We start from the raw sequence: 15,538 nt of genomic DNA, 5'->3' as shown, positions 1-15,538 counted from the left end.
TATTGTTCTGAGATAATGTGAAATATAATGTTCCCCTGCACTCTTGGAAGGCATTCTGCCCTGACAGCCTCACTGCTGTGGGCAACAGTAGGCGCCAAATATATGAGCACTTGCCAAACAGAGACGTCCATCAGCAGCGCAGTGATGCTGGTTTACAGCAGAGAGCGGAGAGGGGAATCCCCCGAAGACTTGCGGGAAAAACAAGCACCTCTCACACAGCCGTGTCACAAAAACTCACCTCCACCCACTCTGCACAGCCCGAGTGATTTTCTATCATCTTTCGAAACACGCGGAAAAAAAACAACACCTCAGAGTGCATTTGAGGCGATGCAGCAAGTCATGGTGAAAGTAAAACGTCGACGGAGAGCTTCTCGGTTGCTCCCACTGGAAAGAGTCGAGCACTTACATCACCAGAAACATCTCGGCTCGGCACATTCGTTCCTTCGGAATCAGTTCATTAATCGCCGCGTTGGAAAAAAAAAAGCTACAGCAAACAAGCCATCAGGAATCACAGTTTGTGTGGATGCACACCCTCACCAGACACGTGTAAGAAATTACAGCGTTTCCAAATGTGACAACGTGAGCCGCGTTGCAGAGGGCCCTCGCGGCAACACTCGACACGACGAGGCCGCGTATTTACTCAGACGCTGAAAACCCTCATTGATCATTACAGTACACTGCGGAACGACTCGCTCTCCCTGCTGTGGAAACAGTGAAGGATTTTGTTTATTTGAACGCATCACTAGCCAAAAACTCATAAATATCCGTGGCAACGTTACAGATGAAGAAAGCTGTTTGCAGAACAAGAGCGGAGAGAGACAGAGAGTGGGGCCTTCCACGTTTTGTAATGGAAATAGAGCAATAGGTTTATGAACATAACGTAAGTAACCGCAATTTTTCACTCCCCCTTATTCTGTTCCTCTTGAGTAGAACGTCACTAACGCTCACGCATTAGCAGGTTATTATAACTCATCTTTCCTAAACTTACTTCCTACAGTAAACTCCTCTGGAGGACAATTGCTGGACTCGTATTTCAAGTGCTTTTGGAACAATAACTGCATCCGAGAAACTTTATTTAGCATTGCAGCTCGACAGCTGGCAGGACTTAAAAGTTAAAAGGCCCTTCGCTGTTAGCTGAGGTAGAGTTTCACCTTTTTCCCCGACAAAGTCCATTCAGCTGTTGTCTGAGATAACGCGTTCTCAAGAGACCATGGAGAAATGGTCCCACAACTTCAACCGTTTTCAAAATGGGATTCACAGCGAGGTGAAAAATGTAGAGGGCGGCGTATTCAGGTAATAAAAGGGTGTAAATCTGTCAGATTAGTGACAGAAAATGAGTGTGTGGGATTAAGGTAAAGCATGGATGTGGCTCCTTTTGCTTTATTACTCATCTTACATTCAAGGGATCTTCTTTTTTTTTTTGAGGAGGTACGCACCTAAATGGATTAAAGTCACAATTCACTCCTCAAACAAAACAGACATTTAGGCATATATCCTGCTCACTGTATCTTTGTGACTGCGCTTTGATGTTCAACCAGCCGCCCACTGCGACTCTCTTACAGCTCCTGAATTGTCTGTTCAGCAGAGCTTAGGCTCAGACGTTGGAGGTGCCTAACACTGCCATCTATTGTTCTTCTCTCAAAGGCTCTTAGGTTGCGCTTCACAGTTGGAAGTGTATTGTTTCCAAAGATTAAAAGGAGGCTGTCAACAGGGTTCATGGCGCAGAGTGTAACTTTGGTAAAAGTACTTTTACATGACTGTGCATCTCACCTGGGTGCTGTAGTGTCTTTCATACTTTTTTTTTTTTTTTGTAGAGGATTATTGGATTTTCTAAATTTAAATCTGTTCATTTTTCCAAGAAAAAAAAACAAACAACAGAACACGGCCTTATAAATGTCAGGTAAAAAAAAATGTTTTATCTATTCAATGTAATGATTCTAAGTAAAGCCGCATTAGCTTTGAGCTTCCACAATGATGCATCTTTCATGAGGTTTTATAACCCTTATTTTATAAATAGTATATAAGCTGTTACTAAAGGCACCATGACCTTTTTTTCTAAACTTGCTCTTTAGATTATCAGGATTACCAATCACTCACCCGCTGGAATAATGATAAAAAAAAAAGACTGCAGAGAATCTGAGCCAAAATCCATTTACAGTTTCAAAGACTAGACATTTAACGAGTGCAGACGTGATAAAAGATCATCCAAACGCCTTTAATAAGTTCCTGATTAACTCCCCAAACTGCAGATTTGAGGCATATTAAAAAGCAAGAAAATGGTAATGTATTGTATGGCTGGAGCTTAAAAAAAAAAAAAAGAAAGTTGGGAGAAATTTAAACTAACGTTCAGTAAATTCCCAGTGCTCTTTCACTTCAATAATAAACTAACATTAGTTGCACTCGATGAAATCAGCGAACAGCCTTGCATTTTTTGATTTGATTTGTCTCCAACGTCCTCCCTCACATTACGTAAATATTTTTCATGCTATGATTCATTCAACGCAGCCCACTAGTTCCCTCCATTTTGTGTTAGCATAGAAAAATACAATAGACAGCATATCTTAATGAAGCAACCTCGTTGAGTGCAGGGCATGGCGGTTAAAATCTCTATAGATCATTTTTAAATGATTTATTAACCATCATCAATAAAACCTTGGTTGCAGTCTCAAAGGGAGCCTTATTAGAAAGTCAAACTGATTTTGCCGAAACAAAACATATACTAAACGCAATCCCTTCATACTGCTCACACAGTCATTATGCTCGCCTGCATCTCGAAACAAAACAACATCATTCTTACAAGAATGGATGAAAAAAAAAAAAAAGGAATATGTGCCTGCACACAGGAGCAAGTAACAGTGAAAACAGGCCTATAAACTTGTACGCAGACATAAACAACAAAGCCTGACGTAGCCCCGCTCCGCCTCTCACGGTTCACCCGGCTATAATTACTGTGCCGTGCACCGGGCTGTCTGAGATTACAGGAGTGAGTTACACCTGATGCCGAGGGAAAGTACTCCATACTTTAAATATTTAATCAGCCCCTTCACCACGAAGCAAATGAGGCGAGGCAAAAGTTGCCGAGTGGCTTGGGAGAGGCAGCAGGGGAGGGAGGGCGGCTGCCGTGGCTGCATTCTGTGCACATGCGAACATGAGGGAGCACGTACACAAGTGTGCCCCACACACACACACACACACACACACACATGTGAACACACATGCACACACACCAGGGAGTTAAGTATATCATTACCTCTTGATTTTTCTGTTGATAGATCTCTTGCCAGTCTCTCATTTCAGAGGAACCTGAGAACCTCTATGAGAATGTACAGTATGTGTGTGTGTAGTAGGTGTGTGAATACGTGTTGTGAGTGCAGGGGGATATGGGGCGGGGGCGTTCGCCACACCTGCCCAGGGTCAAGGCCAAGACTCCACGAGGCTCAGCCACATGGAGCAGCCGGCCGCCGGGACACAAAGGAGAAATTCTTCTCCACGCTAAGCCGGCTAGAGCTCAACCTGCTTCACTTGAGCAACACGGGAAGTGACACAATCAGGCGCTAAATCCTGCATGCCTTGTATGTTCAAGTGACCATGAAATGAACCATCCGCAGAGGTATATTTAAAGCGGCACGCGATACGGTCCAAGGTGCAGATCACAGAGAGGGGCTGGTCTGTGAGGCGCAAACCCAGTTTCGGCAGTCAACACAAAGGGAGACTGTTCACCGCGCTCACCCTATTCGCACGGACGCCATGTTTGATTTATTTCGCCTTTGATGGAAGATGCAGCGTTATGAAGTTGATACGAGGATCACCTCCAAAACAAATACTGTAGTTATAACAGTGATTTGTACCATATGACTTCTACGGCAGCATGTTTTTAATTCTGTGTATTCTTTGTACACACACACACACACACACACACACACACACACACACACACACACACACACACACACACACACACACACACACACACACACACACACACACACACACACACACACACACACACACACACACACACACACACACACTTACGAACAAAACAAAGGCACTGTTACCAGCAATTGAACCATTCGTCTCTGCAACAAGTGTGTGAGAATTTTGCATGCAGGCCACCTATAAGAGTTTCCCACATTACTGGTGTTAGTTAGCAGATGTTAGCGGCTTGTCTAATCCTCACTTTAGTTCCAGTGATTTTTTGCAGGCTAAAACTCCCTCTGCTCTGTGCCGTGTGTCGCCTGTGGGAAGTTTTTGATTAGTGTGCTGTCTTGTTTTGGGCCCAATTGCCAGTTTGTTAAAAACAATTTGGTCATTTTGGAGCAGTGAACACGACACTGACATATTATCACCTTGTAAAGTGTTTTGCAGTGCAGCATTGCCGTTCATTTGGATTTTTTGGGGGGGGTTTCTGTCCACTGAAAGTCCAATATTCACTTTTTTGTCTTATCTTTACTTTTGTCTCTTTGTCTCGTTTTTATATTAACATAAGGCAAAATGTGAAAAAAAGTGAAGGGGTCTGAATCATTTCCAAATGCACCGTATTTCCAAGCCTCACCCTTCATTTTTTAAGTAATGGGGGAAATTTAGCGCCACGGTGCCCAGTCATGGCAGTGCCACGCTGACCTCACACAAGGGACGATGTGCCCACATAATGATTTCATCACACCGCTGACATCACCTCGCACCTCTGTCAGCCGAGAGTGATGCGTCAGGGGCCTGACGCCGTCCCTGCCCTGTTTACTGGACGACTCGGTCTGTCAAGATGACATCAATGCAGCTCCGCTTCCCCGAAACAAGTGAGTCAGCCGCTCCCGTCGGTTTGACAGATGGAGAGGGGAGGAATCAGGTGAGGTGATGAGAGGAATTACGTGAGGAGAGGAGAGGAGAGAAAGATAGAGATGACAAGAATGTGTGTGCCGATTTTGGTGTTTTTGTTCCAATAAAATGTATGAGGTAAGGGGAAATTAAAGACATCACATTGAGCTCTGGTAAACGTTAAGGAAAACTTTAAAGGAACCAAAAGTATTTGCAGTTTTAGTGGCACGTCATTATTCACACATTTCTCCGAGTACGAGCGGTTAATGATACAGAAAGCAACGTGTCCCTGGAAGCTAACGGCACATGTCAACATGATTTTCATTTTAGCATGTTTTTGCTTTATTTTTTCCTTTTTACCATGGGGAGGACATAAGAGAGACTGAGCTGGGACCACATCCCCACTGTGGGGGGATGTGAAGGAAATACATAAGAGAGGAAAAGATGGTTATGTCTTCAACACAACCTTCATCAGATTACTTAAAGAGCAACAGAGAGGGAAATAAAGCACCCAGGTAATTTGTGAGACAGCACAAGTCAGTGAGGACTTCGCCGCGGGAGCACGATGCTTTCGTTTGGCAGTTTTCAATCGGCGGCGTGCACCATTTCTCCTGGCCTGTCCTGGGAGAGGGTAAGCGGAGACGACCGGAGGAGAGTGATGCTCTTTAGACGGCGTATCAGTTATCGCTGAGCGGAGGAGGCCGAGGCCGTGACAGATGCTGCGCTCCCAGGAGAGCGGTGGAGTTGGTTTTCGTGGAGACCGGGGGAAAGACGTTGATGAAGGACAGAAGAAAAGACAGACAGAGGGGCGAGGAGATTAAAATAAAATAAAGAACGGGAATTCTCCGCTTGTTGTTCTGTGGCTCTGGGTGCAACACTCTTTATTAATGTGAGACCATTGTGAGTGAAGTCGCAACACGAAGTCGAGTACAGTATGATCAAACAACGCAGTCGGTGCCAGTGAACTCGGAGCGGCATGCCTCTTTGTTTTGCTTAGATTCTTATTTGTGCCAGTGTGTGTGTCAAAAGGAAGAAAGGCAAAAAGGGTTTGTTTCCGTACAGAAACTCTCTATGATTCATGTTTCCCCCGCTTTGATCTGCGAGCTGTGCGCAGCCCCGGGATAAACCATTTCAGATTGTCTAAACAATTTCCAATCATTGTTTCCATATTTAGGTTTCTCATACGGAGGAGAGAAGGGAGAGGAGAGGGGCCTCGCACGTTAACACGGCGCTCTCGCAGCAGCAGGGAGGAGGAGGGGGAAGAACCTGCGTCGATCCATTAAAGAGTGAAGCAGACATTGATTTGTGCGGACGGGATCGCACATGCACAAACAAACATGAATATGTGGCACATACACACACATCTGCACGACCATATGCCCCACAAGGTCAGCTTACCAGCCCCCTGAACAACACCCATCTCGCTCTCAAACACACATCTGCGTCTCCCCCTCCGCTTTAGGCTCTTATTAGTAAACCACACCCATGTTCTCTCGGCTCACCTTCCCAATTACCCAACAGCCCACTCCGTAAAATCCCACAAACATTTTCTTTTTGGAAACAGGAAGAATACTTCGACTGCGAATCCAGAGCTAGATTGCGTTGTTGGACAGAAAATGCTTGCTTGTGTGTGTGTGTGTGTGTGTGGGTGTGGATGTGGGTGGGTGTGCGTGCGTGCGTGCGTGCGTGCGTGCGTGCGTGCATGTGTGTGTGTGCTGCATGACATCATTCAGCTGTTCCTCTGGGCAGGACTCAATCCAACTAAATAATCCAGCCCAGCTCCATAAAGCAGGGAGTGCCGCCACATTCCCCCGGCCATGAAATATCAAATGGTATTAAGTCACTGTAACTGTCCACCTCCTTGCTTCCTCATGCTTCCCCCTGCGCTCGCACATGCATAAGTCCTGTCACCGAAGCATGCACCGTCTGCTTGCAACATGTAAAGAGATCAACAACAGCAACAAAGACGGAAAAACCTCTTGATTTTTATTCTTTTTTTTTTTTTTTATGTTTTGTTTGTGGGACAGTGTCAGATGTGCAGTGCACATGCAGCAGGTGGCTCCACATTAACCTTCGCCCACGGTCTGAGCAGCAACGGCACGGCACAGCACAGAGCAGCGCAGGGCAGGGATCTGGTTTCAGCCCCTCACTCCAACCCTCCAACCCTTCCATCCCCGCGGACTCCCATTATACATGACATCAGAGCCTTTCGACAGCCGCGCACAGCTGTGGCCAGAGCGGAGCTGAGCAACACCCACCGTCCTTCCCCACCTTTAATATCCCCAAAGAGCAACTCGGGCGACGGGGTTCTTACTCAGCGGAGGCATTTGGACGGATTCATTTTCACATATGAAAACATGCACACACACAAAAAATAGGAACGTTTGAATAGGATAAAGAGTTTAAATTCTGGATTCTGATTGGGCACCTGCTTATCTGACGGGTAAATCTGCTGAGTCGATGCTTTCCCGTGACACTGCAGCACTGTCCTGACCGAAAGAGCGGTGGTGATTTATTGAAGAGAACACAGTCACATTAAAGTCTGTTTGTGATGCCATTGGCTGCCTGCTGCTCTTTCCATTTGAAAATATACAGTATATGTACTTTCACCAGATTTCTGGAGTGTCAGTTAATTTTTCTTTCGGTCGCCCTGTTTTTAAACATTCAATTTCACCACAGTGTTTCACCCTCTTTTCTCTCTCTTGCATTTCTTTCGTTTCTTTCACAACCAACCAGGGAGGAATTTTAACAGGTGCTGGCTCCACTTTCAATCTGCGAGAAGAAGCGTAATGGGACAAAAGAACAACTGGCACGAGCACCTGTTTTCTACCAGGCTGGGAAACAGGATCCTGTTTCCCCCCCCCCCAAAAAAATCACACTCGAGAGCCAAAAATAAAGCATCACTTTTCCCCCCCGTGTTTTCCCTTTGTTTTTTATCCCGGATGAAGATAAATACGTACAGTTTTTTATCCTGTTAACCCCTCATGTTCCGTTTGATTAGAGCCGTGATGGATGAGGTTTACATCAGCCGTGCTTCTCACACACACACACACACACACACACACACACACACACACACACACACACACACACACACACACACACACACACACACACACACACACACACACACACACACACACACACACACACACACACACACACACACACACACACACACACCTTTCTGTGCTGCACCACAGAGACACCGTGTGGTGGCAAGACACAGAACACAACATCCCAACAGAACAGCAAACATTAAACACGTGCCAACAGAAAACTATAGACACACAAGAAAGCTATTCAATTAATATTTTCTCTGTCAGCATCTCCACATTGTGAGCTGTTCTTTTTACATTTTGGCACATGGTATGGGAAAGCAAAAAATTGAAATTGGTGAGCACGTTTATGGCAAATATTTTGGGCCAGAATTTACTAGCTGTCCAACTTCTAAATAATTTCTTGGCTTTAACTATTGGGGCCTTGAAGAAAAAATGTTTTGTACAGGTCTGCCAACTGAAAAAAATCCACTTATGTATTTGTGAACTTGTGTTGCTACATGCACTTTGCTGCAGGCGTACACATTTATGTGGCCTATATATTAGAGCTGAAACAATGAATCAATCAGTGATCAACCACTAAATCAATCGCCAACTATTTTGATATTTAATTAATTGGTTGAAGTATTTTATTATTAGTTCATTAACATTATTAGTTATTATTTTATTGGTTTATTTAAAAAAAGAAGGTTTATTTGCTCCTCTATGACAGTAAATTGATTATCTTTGGGTTGTGGACAAAATAGATAGTGTCCAGTCAAATGTTGTAAGATTTTCACATAAGAAATTTCCTTTCCTGCTTCTTCTGAGAAAAAGAAAGAAAAAAAAACCTTTAAGTTGAGATCACCTGAGAGGCATAAGGTCAGTCATTCCCCCGGAGAGCTCTGCAGGAGACAGCTGTTACAGCTAGTCTGTCCACACACACACACACACACACACACACACACACACACACACACACACACACACACACACACACACACACACACACACACACACACACACACACACACACACACACACACACACACACACACACACACACACACACACACACACACACACACACACACACACACACACACAGGGGAAGTGGTGATGGCGGGTTGGATCCTCTCCAGGGCCATGGGTGCTGCGTGGAGCCATATGGTTGTTCTAGGTCACCACCTCCACTCAGGGTTCAGAGGTGCCCCTATTCTCATTGACATTAGATTAGACACGTTTAACAGGATTTAACCCGACACTGCCCACAACGCTCCTCCACATCCAGTACACAGCCGGCTTTGATTTTCAGAATTTATTGTACGCTTCGGTGAAATTGCCAAAAGAGAGGGAAAAAAACGAGTGCGTGTTAAAAGAGCTTTCGATTGGCTCGAAAAAAGTCCAGGAAATTTGACTTGCTGCAGAAGAGCAATGCGAATATGAATCCAAAGCTAAAACCCACGTGTGTGTGTGTTTGTGTGTGTGTGTGTGTGTGTCTCTTCTCTCAGTGTGTGAGTGCGGCTTGCATGCGGAGAGAGTTGGCAGGACATACCCCCTCTGAGGTTGGACACGCTAGACGGAAAATACCCCTCAAACACCTTCAAAATAATTCAACAGTCTCTCCCTCTTCCTCTCTCTTCCACAATATCTTTGATCTCTCCGACCCAAGGCTTCTCCCGTTCCCGATTCATCTACTTGTACCTGCCTCCTCACGGCACCTCCCTCGTACTGACTCCGTCTCTTTTCTCCCATTCACAGAGGGATCAACTTCAATGCCAGTGTTTTGTTTTTTTTCTTTTCGTTTTTTTCCCCCTCTCCTGTCAAGCCGTGCCACAGTGAGAGGAGGAAAAAGGGGGGAGAGAAGAAGCTGCGGGTGGAGGAAGGAGAGAAGAGCCTCTTCTGGATTGTATCTTCATCAGCGAAGATGTGGCCTGGGGCGGCTCAGCTGCCCTCCGTGCTTCTTCATGTGGGACCAGGGAACATTAAAAAAGTTTGGCGAATAAGATTCTTGGAAACCAAATGATGTGTTTCACCTCTGCCATTTTCTTCCACATTTCATGTATGCGGTAGAAGTAAAAGATGATATGTCATATAAAGGAAAAGTACGGATCTATCATGCTGCTCTGAGACCTCTCGGGGTTTCTCCTGATTGGAGATGATTGAGTGGCACCTTCGAGGCTGCGCTTTGCATCCAATGAAGTGGCCCCATCTCTCTACTCCTCACCTGAGTAAATGGCCTCTCGTCTGCCACCGGCTCCTGATTACTACGCTTCATCTGAGCTGGTGGGGAGAGAAAGCGTGGAGGGTGGAAGAGGGAACTCTGTGTGTGTGTGGAATAATTAAAACCAAAGGTTGCAAAGAGGTGTCTGTTGCCAACACTCCCTCCTTATAAGGAGAGCACTCGGTTGCCAGTTTATTAGGCACACGTACGTGAAACTAATGTAATCCAAAACAACAACCTGCAATAAAGTGAACCTACGTGCAGGTTATGATGCTCTAAAGGTCGTTCTGGCAGGTACAGTAAAGCTCACGCACTAGAGGAGAATCTTCTCTAATCTCAAACGTGCACACACCACAAGATTTGAAAACAATGGCACATTACAATATATCATTAAGATGAATGCTCCAGAGGGAGCGACGCACCGTCACCTCGTGATCTCGCGAGGAGGAAGCTGCCAACAACGGACAACGGCGCAGTGCGACAACTTGCTCTGTCGGAAATACAGATTTGCAGTGATTTAAAAAAAAAAAAAAAAACGCAAGCAGAAGAGACTAGTCCGGGTGAGAGGACGGTTGGGGAGACGCTGCCCAAACTCAGCTGTCCACCGCACTCGTACAGTAGCTTGTTTCGCCCGATGGTCGTCCGTGAATTGTAAACCCGCCGATGGGACAATGACACAAGCGCATCCATGAACGCTCGGTGACGGCTTGTACATTTATGACCATCTGACGCCAGCCAAGCTCAAACCTCCCAAGTTTCTATTTATCTTCACCAACATTCGCCTCACTCCCAACTTCCTCTAATCACTCGCCGCACTTTGTTCCAAAAACTCCTGCAGAGATAAGTTATGCAGCAGCTCCTGCATTTTAAGTCCATAGTCTGTATTCAAAAAATCCTGAAAATACAAATACAAATCTGCTAGAAAGGCAGCACACACCTGGCCAGGAGTCTCTCTGCGAGTACAGTGTGTGTGTGTGTGTGTTTGTGTGTCTATAATGGATTCTTGGGCTACCTGCGTGCGCTGATAAACACCAGCAGACACAGGACACGCGGCGGCGGCAGACCGTCAACTCCAACCGGCTCTCGACGGCGAGCGGCCTCCATCTGTTGCCACTTTTGAAAAGAGTGCCTGAAAACACATTTGTGTAATTTGGCATGTTCTTTCAAATGGAAATAATCCGCCTGTTTTTCTTTCTGCGAGGGGAGGCTCCCCCCTCTGTCGTAGCTTCCAAGGTAAGATTAAGAGGACAGGGTTGTTGGGTTTTTTTATCGCGTGGGGTTTAGCTCGTCGCCGCCGGTGATTTCACCGCTTTCAATCTCGCTGTTTGAAATACACAGAAGTGGCTTCTCTGAGCAGCACCTATTGTGCCCAGTGCCCACTATCAACCTGTGTGGAGGGAACTGTGGACGTGAAAACTGTTTTATCTGCAGAGAAATAAATGAATAAAATTAGAAATCAAAAGAAAATAAAAAGGGGCCTCTTCACTCTCTCTGCTCTGTGATGTGAATGTGAGGGAGTGTGTTTGCCCCGAGTTGTCGTTGGTGGGACCATAGATGAATGGAAACTGCAGTGTTGCAACTACAATTTATCATTATTTGATATTATAACTAAAGACCAACAGCCTCTACTGATTTTTTTTACAGCATGAAGGGACATTATTCTTCAGATTTTTCTTCGACAAACACTTTCATTTTTGTGCAACAGAAACCATGCAACCTTTTTTCTTTCACCTCCTGCCTCCGAGAGCAGGCTGAACGCAACGACAGCGCAAACACGCGTGACTCAGGAACGACCAAATGATAAACAGTCTGATCCCGCTGAAGAGAAAAAGTGGCGGTCAAGTTCGTTCCCTCTCTCTTTGCCTGAAAAGCTGGCTACGGGAATATTTTCATTTTCACCACACAGGGACAGAAAGTGCCATGTCTGCTGGAAGTGAACTTGACTCTCCTGTATCCCATTAGCGGGTTCGCTGCGTTGTGTCTGTCGGCACAGCCACGCTTTGGGAGTCTATTCGTGTTTGCTGATTGTCCAAATATCTTTGCAAACATACCTCCCAGAAACCAAAGGCAGCTCATGGAGACGGCGACATTATGACCAGCAGCAAAGTTAGGCAAGCCGTCTCAACTTTACCACCAGCCATCACCAACTCACTTTGGGCCATCTTACTCCCCTCTCACCCCTCGGTTCATCTTGGTAAAGAAGATCCTTTGAAGGGGTGTTGAATGAATACCCAGCTCATTCATAAAAGTAGGGTTCGGCGATCTATCTATATTGATATTGTTCAGCTTCTCAACTGTTATGTTCTGTTTTGGCTCTTTCTTGTCAGTAGGCGGCCCCGATTCCCTCTCGGGACCCAGAGTTTGAAAACTGTTGCTGAAAGGGAACGACACGCCGCGTTAAACGTACAACTTTTTCCAGCTGTGATCCCACAATAATCAGTTTCATCGGAGGAACGCGTTCTGGACCTGCGGCAAACTATTTTTATTCACTACTCACTGACTGTTGCAGGCTTTAATTTAACGTTTCTTGTAACCGAATTGTCAAAAGCCCAAAGAAGCTTGCGTTGCACTTTAAAGCGTGATCACTTTCGTGAATATAGGCAACCAAAGACACACCTTTGCCCTCACTATGGACCACATGAGGTTGTATGTTCTCGCGTGTTGTGACCGTTCAAAAGCAGCTGTAGACACAATATGTACTGAGCAATAATCAGTTTTGATCACATTTCACCCTGACCCCTTTCACATGCCCCCCCTTCCCCCTTCCCAAGTCATCATGTCCTGGGACCGGGCTACAACCAGATGCACTTGAGCGCCACTGCCAGACTTTCCGTCACAAAACAGCGTGTCCATCCCCAGCGTGTCCATCCCTCAAACCCCGCCATATCTGAACACTTGCAGAAGTCAGACGCTCACATCGCACCACGCCGCCGGCCAACTGCGATTGGTTTTTGAACGCAGTTCACTCGCATCGATGACCTCACCTCCCAGCTGCTGGCGTTTGGCAGCAAACATCACAGTTTACAGGCTCTTTCACGCGGGTGTAAACACGCCAGAGCAAAGCTATTACCACGAAGACAAACACTGTGAGTCTGCGGAGACTTTCTTTTGCCGATGCTCATGGGGTTGCTCAACATGTCGATGACCCACTTCCCCTGATATCCGTGGGGGATTCCACCATCTAGGTGTCACTCGACCCCCCCGAGACAGTTACAGTATCATTCTGTGTTAGACACAATGGGAGGTAATAGATGAAAGGTTTACAAACCTAACCCCACCTCTGAATATGAACTGCCTCACAATGACGCCACAGACCAGGCTGCAGCAGTGTGTTCATTTCACTGACCATGGAGACGTCTTCATCACAGCACAATGCGTCGGTTGCTGTGGTCGAGTGCGATGGCATCGGTGAGTTCTGTCACAGGGGGGCAGGTGCAGGTGCGCTCGCCGGGCCGCTTCCTCCTCCTCCTCTCCTCCGGCCTTTTCCTCGGTCCTGGTCGGTGACTAACCGGCGATGTCGGCGAGTCACTTTCGTTTCCAGGGTTCGTCTCCACGCTTGGACGTTACGGGAGTTAAAAAAAAAAAATGTTTAAAAAAGGAAAGAAGAAAATACTCCATGTTAAACTTTGCTAATGCTATGTCACCGAAAATTAGCCCCACGGCTAACAGGAAGTGGTAATGAGGTCAGACACGCGCTGACGCCATTGGCTGAATCGGATCACCTGTGTTGACATTGTGTTTATTTTATTTTATTTTTTTAAATAATAGCTGTTTTTTAAAATTACTGTATTTATTAATTGTTTAAATGATGAATTAGTTGTATAGTATTTAACGCAGTAAAAATTATAAAGACACCACAGGTAGTTTCTCTTCTTCTATCCCAGGGTAGCTACAGAAAACCCCACGCTCCTCTCTGGCGCCGCCTGTGTTCTATTTCCATATTGCAGCCCCCCCACAAAAAAAATGATAGCAAAAAAAATATATGTCACATCCACATGTAATATCATATTGGAATCGTCTTGTGAATGACAGAAACTGAAATAGAATCGGGCTGATAGACAAAGATATCTCATTTAAATTTTGTTCGCCACTCAATTTTTAACACCGATGATTTGTGACATTTTGCTTGGTTTATGTTGAGGTTGTGGCTAAAAAACAGAGTATGGAATTCAGGTGAGCGATAGCAACACGATGAGACTAAACTTCAAAATCACAATGACCAACAGATTATTTGTGTGTGTGTTTGTTTCTGTTGTCCATCCGTTTACAAATGCCAGTTGGACTCAGCCACATGTTAGATGCCAGCTCATCAAGTTGATTGACAGGTGTGTGGGTGCTCTGACATGTGGACACACGTGCACACAGAATGTAAAACCAGTGAAACATATCCTGACACATATCACACACACACACACACACACACACTTGTATGCTCCTCACCTCTATTACTCCTCACCTTCTGGTCACTGCAGGACAGTTGGATGTGAGCCTTTATCTTCATCTAGTAAATATACACCCTCACTGTCAGGGTAACATGTTTTCCAAAAGTCCATGCTGAGCCTGAACGAGTGCACACGGCCTCACAAATGATCACTCTGCAGACAGGCGTACAAGTGCACACACACACACACACACACACACACACACACACACACACACACACACACACACACACACACACACACACACACACACATAAACACACATACATGCGACCCCCACAGAGGAAGTGAGATTAGCTTTTTGCTGCTACTGTAATTCAGTTATCCCCCGCTGCCGGAGGCCAAATGGCGGACAGGGAGTAGCATTCTGCTGTGTCTGTACTTTGTGTGGCTGGCGGCTTGCTTATCCCTCCCATTCACAGGTGAATGCCTTTTTGCCTGCCTGTCTACTCCACAACCCCCCATCTCCGATCTTCCTACAACCTCAGGACACATGGGTGCCACCCCCCCCCCCTCCTGTTGCTAAGCTGCCATCTTAAATCCACCATTGTGAGGGGTAATTTCTGACATGTTTTCCCCTCAGGAATCTCACCATCGGCATGGCGTGATCACTCTGGCATGAGTGATCATGAGTGAACCTCCTCTTACGAACAAGCCTCACAAGTGCCGAAGAATAAGTACGTTGGCAGAGGGGAGGCGTTTTGGACCAAGGCGGTGGTGGCGATGCTGTTACGAAGCCCAGTGGTTCACTGGTAAAGCAGTGGATCCAGTCGGTGCTTGACGTGCCAGAGCTCACGTCATTAAGCAGAAAAAATTGCATGCAAAAGCACACATAATGTCCATGTAGTGAGTCATGAACACACATATGCATGCATGCGCACAGTGGGAGGCGGCTCTCTGGCACACAATCCGGGGCTCTACCTCCCTCCACCGTAGACCCCTTGCCAGGCCAGGCTTGGAAAGAGGTCACATTCTCCAAGGTGTGTCTAAACAGAGATGACATGTGGATGTGCTGGCAC

At 46.0% G+C, this 15,538-nt stretch overlaps 1 protein-coding gene across 1 annotated transcript in view; it reads right to left on the bottom strand.

Annotated features, from left to right (window-relative positions):
• The window catches only part of zeb1b (zinc finger E-box binding homeobox 1b), a 117,370-nt gene extending 103,616 nt beyond the window's left edge, over positions 1–13,754 (bottom strand). The window contains exon 1 of the mRNA XM_047329724.1: positions 13,424–13,754. The gene's annotated coding sequence lies outside the window, so the exon portion shown is untranslated. The remainder of the gene's footprint in view (positions 1–13,423) is intronic.
• Between the last annotated feature and the right edge of the window lie 1,784 nt (positions 13,755–15,538).

Source organism: Scophthalmus maximus, chromosome 21 (assembly GCF_022379125.1).
Source record: "Scophthalmus maximus strain ysfricsl-2021 chromosome 21, ASM2237912v1, whole genome shotgun sequence".
Lineage (NCBI taxonomy): Eukaryota > Metazoa > Chordata > Actinopteri > Pleuronectiformes > Scophthalmidae > Scophthalmus > Scophthalmus maximus.
This window is presented reverse-complemented; position numbering and strand designations above follow the sequence as displayed.